The 5,720-nt window shown below is 47.9% G+C and overlaps 1 protein-coding gene across 1 annotated transcript in view; it reads right to left on the reverse strand.

Moving 5' to 3' along the window:
• The window catches only part of ANAPC1 (anaphase promoting complex subunit 1), a gene marked incomplete at its 3' end in the record, with an annotated part of 57,303 nt that extends 56,058 nt beyond the window's left edge, over positions 1-1,245 (reverse strand). The window contains exon 1 of the mRNA XM_008057110.2: positions 995-1,245. The remainder of the gene's footprint in view (positions 1-994) is intronic.
• Positions 1,246-5,720: the final 4,475 nt, after the last annotated feature.

Genomic DNA, 5,720 nt, shown 5'->3' on the forward strand with positions numbered 1-5,720 from the left:
CGGGCTCAGGCAATCCACTCACCTCAGCCTCCCAAAGGCGCGGGATTACAGGCTGAGCCACCAAGCCCGGCTATGTTATTATAATTTAGATGGAAAGCTACATATTTATTTTAAAATAATTTTTGCAATTACACTGTCATTTTGTACTGATCAAGGCTATATATTTAATAATTTTACAGTACCTCTAAACTTTTACAAAAATGTTTTTACTTAAGGGCAACTTAAAGAGCGACACATAAAAGTACTATTAAATTGATATGCTATAAAGCAAAATATTGGCACTGATTACTAGAAACAAAAACGACCCTGCCTGAAAAAGAGGTCCCAAATGCAAACAGAAGAAACCTTGAGTTGAGTCTCGACAAAAGGCAAAGCTTTCCCAGCCTTTTTAGAGAGCGGTGAAAACAAGCTTAGCAGCCGGCCTCGGTGGCTCAGCCTGTAATCCCAGCGCTTTGGGAGGCTGAGGTGAGTGGATTGCCTGAGCCCGCGGGTTCGAGATCCGCCTGGGCAACTTGGCGAGACCGCATCTCCACAACAAAATCAAAAATTAGTCGGGCGTGGTAGCGCACGCCTGTAGTTCCAGCTACTTGGAAGACTGAGGAGGAAGGATCGCTAGAGCCCAGCAGGTCGAGGCTGCGGTGGGTGACAGAGTGAGACTGCAACTAAAAAAAAAAACAAAAAACAAAAAAACAAGCTTAGCGCCTGAGCATCCCAAAACCAGCACACGGAGGTAGTTGAGGGCCAATCTAGAAGCGGAGGCCGCACAGGAACGCCGGGTCTAACTCAGGAAAGAGGTCGGCGAGGAGTGAGCGGCGAGGCGCACCCCAACCCCTAGGCCGGGAGTCCCCGCAGCATCGGGGAACGCCCAAGGCCCGCCGGGAGTTCCAGCTCTCTGGCCAGGAGCCCACCGAGGACAGGTCGGCCTCGGAGCGGGTGCAAAGGTCACCCGGCGCACTACGGAGCACCGGGCGCTGCGGGCCCAGGCCCCCCGCACCTGTGTAACTCGGGACGCGTCAGGCGCGGCGAGCCCCGGCTGCTCCCCGGAGGCGCGGGGGCCGAGGAGGCCCGAGGGCAGCAGCGGGGTCGGTGACGGTGACTCCTCCGCTGCGGCAGCTTCTCATCCCCTCTCCCTCCCTTATTCCGGAGGAAGAACGGGTAGCAGCAATAGGCGCGACTACTGAAGGCAGGCCGGCAGGCTGGCAGGCGTGCGAGACGTTCAAATGGACGCATCCATCTTGGCTTTCCCGTCCTGCCTTGCGCTGAGGCGGGGCGGCGCGGAAGATGCGCAGAGTCCCAGCGGCCCGGCGCCTGCGCAGTTGCGGTGAAACCGCGCCGAGCCGGACTAGTCTGAGACTGCCTTTTCTTTCACTACTGAACCGACCCTAAAGCAGGACCGTCTCAACGAGGGTCCATATGGTGACAGGACCCTCCTGGCATCCAGAACGTGTCACTAGAGGCCTGAAATGTCTCCTAACCTGCGTTAGCTTTTTCTGACTTTTCACTTCCACCCCCTAACCCCACCTGGAGGTATGTACCTCCAGGCTGGGGGTGGTATTGGGGGGTTGCTGATTTTCTCTTTGTGCCAGTACACTATAGCCTTTTGGAGTCCAGGCTCAGAAAAGTTGGTGAAGGATGAGAAGCTCCTCATGGGAACGTTCTTGTAGCTTCCGAGCTTCACAGACACTTCCCCAGGCGATCCACGCACCCACGTTAAAAACCTGAGCTTTATCCCTCCCTGTCTGTGGGTTCATTTGTGCAGTGTCACACTTATGGGAACGAGAACGCATTTCTGCACCACAGAAAAGAATTTCAGAACGAATGCAAAGTATAATTCAAGAATTTATTAGGAAAAAGACACTCGTGGAAAAGTGCGGGTGACAAAGTCTCTAAATTTCCTTTTGCTTTTGCCATTAACTCCTCTGCCTAAGGGGGTCCAGACCATGAACACAGGAGCTCCTGTTATCTCCATCATCCTCCCACTCTCCTCTGCTGGAAATCAAGGCAACCACCTGGCTCAGAATACAAAGGCCCTGGCAGAACCCTGCAGGCTGCCAACCCACTGCAGGTCTGTTGTGGCTTCCCAACAAGTATGAATTACCTTTATGGCTCCTGAGATTGCATTTTGGATACAGAGTTATACTCAACATTATAAAATATTGTAGACCGCTTTTGTTACTGTACCCTTTCCAGTAGATAGTAAAATTCCCCGTGTATAATTGGTATGCAAAGTAATTAAGTAAATAAAATTTCCATTTCTCACTTTTAATCCATCTGTGACAAAATTATTCATCTCTGCATTAGTAGCTATTCCTGCCAATAGATGTTACCACAAATTTTGTGGCTTAAAATAACAACACTTGGCCGGGCATGGTGGCTCAGTCTGTAATCCCAGCACTTTGGGAGGCCAAGGCAAGAGGATTGCCTGAGCCTGGGGGTTCGAGACCAGCCTTGGCAACTTGGTGAGACCTCATGTCTAAAATAAATCCACACACGCACAAACTAGCCAGGTGTGGTGGCGTGCATCTGTAGTTTCAGCTACTGAGGCAGAGGGATCACCTAAGCTCAGCAAGTCGAGGCTGTGGTGACCATGAGCGTGCCACACTGCACTCCAGCCTAGGCGGCAAGAGTGAGACTCCAAATTTAAAAACAAAACAGGCCGGGCTTGGTGGCTCAGCCTGTAATCCCAGCACTTTGGGAGACCAAGGTGAGTGGATTGCCTGAGCCTGTGAGTTCAAGACCCACCCAGGCAACTTGGCGAGACCTCATCTCTACAATAAATCAAAAATTAGCCAAGTGTGGTAGTGCGCGCCTATAGTTCCAGCTACTTGGAAGACTGAGACGGAAGGATTGCCAGAGCCCAGCAGGTTGAGGCTGCAGTGGCCGGGAGCGTGCCACTGCACTCCAGTCTGGGCGACAGAGTGAGACTACAACTCAAAAAAATCCAAAACAGTTATGTCATAGTTTCTGTAGGTCAGGAGCTAAGTGGTTAACCACAAGTACAATTAATTAACTATAGCATGACCATGTTTTATGAATTTATTCTGTTTTCCAATACATAATTCACAGACTTGAAGTCAACTCATACATAGGGGTTAGAATTTATATTTGAAGTACAATGACTAATGCAGGCTTTCCCAGGACTGGTGTTTTCTAGGACAGGAGATTTCCAGTTTTAAGTACTTGTTGTTAACAGACTTTATTGCCTTCTTGGCTTGCATGGTTTAGATGAGTCCTCTGCTTTGGGTTTCACAAGGCTGCAATCAAGATGTTGCTTAGGGCTGTGGTCTCATCTGAGGCTCTAATAGGGAAAGTTCTGCTTCCAAGCTCACTCAGAATTTAACTTCTTGTGGTTGTGAGATTAAGGAAAACTAGGTGCAGTGGCTCATGCCTGTAATCCCAGCACTTTGGGAGGCCAAGATGGAAGGATTGCTTGAGCCAAGGAGTTCAAGACCAGTCTTGGCAACATAACAAGACCTCATCTCTATAAAAAAATATCAAAAAATTAGCTGAGCATGATGTCATGTGCCTGTAATCCCAGGAGGGGACTTGGGAGGCTGAGGCAGAAGGATCACCTGAGCCCAGGAGTTTGAGGCTGTTGGTGAGCCATGAGCATGCTTCTACACTCCAGCCTGAGTGACAGAGTGAGACCTACACTCAAAAAAAAAAAAAAAAAAGACTAAGGGCTTCACTATTTTTCTGGCTATAGGTCAGAAGCTGCCTTCAAAAACTAGAGGCAGCTGGGCTCGGTGGCTCAGCCTGTAATCCCGCGCCTTTGGGAGGCTGAGGTGAGTGGATTGCCTGAGCCCGCAGGTTCGAGACCCGCCCTGGGCAGGCGAGACCTCATCTCTACAATAAATCAAAAAATTAGCCGGGCGTGGTAGCGCACGCCTGTAATTCCGGCTACTCGGAAGGCTGAGGCGGAAGGATCGCCGGAGCCCAGCAGATCGAGGCTGCGGTGGCTAGGAGCGGCCACTGCACTCCAGGTCTGGGCAACAGAGCCTCCAACTCAAAAAAACAAAAAACAAAAAACTAGAGGCCACCCACAATTACTTACCATGCCGGATTCCCCACAATCATCTAAGCATGCAGGCCAAGAAGGCAATAGAGTCTACTAACAGCAAGTAAATACATTCTTACATACTCTCATCACAAAAGTGATATCCCGTCACCATTGAGAATTAGGAGCAAGTCACACTCAAGGGGAGGACATTATACAAGGAAGCAGGGATCATTGCTCAGAAGCAGCCTTTTAAGGCCTTAAACATCACATTTTACTCAAGAGAGTGACGTACCAGGTTCCTGCTCCTTTCTGCGCTCTTGCAGGTATCTCCCCTCAGCCCTTCCTCACCAGGCCTGCACAGGACCCCAGGACAGATCCCATCTCGCCCTCTAGTTCTCTAAGTCTCAGAAACTATCCAGAGAACTTTTATTAAAGCAAAGGTTTTGCCTTTTTAACTACTACAGAGAAGCAGACAAAACAGGCTGCTTCTCATACACCTAAAATCACACTTAATTTTTATCAAGTATGAAAGACAAAGTCAGAGGGAAAAGGAAAAGGAAAAACATAAAATAAGGAGTTCACTACATGTTAATTTATATTGTAAGTGGTTAACAACAGGTACAGTTAATGATTATAACATGACCATGTTTTATGAATTTATTCAATTTTCTGATTTACAGACTTGAAGTCAACCTCATGCATAGGCATTAGAATTTATATTTGAAGCAGAATGATCAACCATGCAGACTTTCCTAGGACTGGGGTTTTCTAGGACATGAGAGTTTCAGTTTTAAAATGAAATATCCAGAGCAAACTGCAATTACTGGCCACCCTAATTTGAAGTGACTAAAGATAGGCTTTATATACATGTGAGCAAATAATTACCTCTGGTGACCTTGGGTATTGGGACATTTAAGGAAAATGAATAGTCCATTTAAAGGAAAACAGTAAAAAAAAATAAATAAACTAGTAAATTAAAAGATTTGAGCCCAGAAGTTAGAGGCTGCAGTGAGCAATGAGTGTGTCACTGCACTCCATCCTGGACAGCAGAGTAAGACTACAACTCTTAAGAAAATTCATGGCTGCGTGTGGTGGCTCAAGCCTGTAATCCCAGCACTTTAGGAGGCCAAGGTGAGAGAACTGCCTGAGTCCACGGGTTCATGACCAGCCTGGGCAACATGGTGAGACCTCATCTCTACAATGAATCAAAAAATTAGCCAGGCAGTAGCACACGCCTATAGTTCTGGCTACTTGGTAGGCTGAAGCAGAAGGATTGCTAGAGCACAGCAAGTTGATGCTGGGGTGACCATGAGCATGCCATTGGACTCCAGCCAGGGTGACGGAGTGAAACTCCAACTCAAAAAAAAAAAAAAGAATAGAAAATACACACACACACACACACACACACACACACACACCTTAATGGCATTTTAAATAAACTTTGTTTGTTAAAACTTTTAGGCCAGTTACAGTGGTTCATGTCCGTAATCCCAGCACTTTAGGAGGACAAGATGGGAAGATCACTTGAGACCAGAAGTTCAAGACTACCCTGGGCAATAGAGCAAGATGCTGTCTCTAAAAAATAAAAACCAAGCCAGGTTTGGTGGCTCAGCCTATAATCCTGTGCTTTGGGAGGCTGAGGTGAGTGGATTGCATGAGCCCGTGGGTTCAAGACCCACCTGGGCAACTTGGCAAGACATCATCTCTATAATAAATCAAA

The sequence above is a fragment of the Carlito syrichta genome, unplaced genomic scaffold (genome assembly GCF_000164805.1).
Source record: "Carlito syrichta isolate Samal-C Ts95f unplaced genomic scaffold, Tarsius_syrichta-2.0.1 Scaffold302727, whole genome shotgun sequence".
In the NCBI taxonomy this organism is placed as follows: Eukaryota; Metazoa; Chordata; class Mammalia; order Primates; family Tarsiidae; genus Carlito; species Carlito syrichta.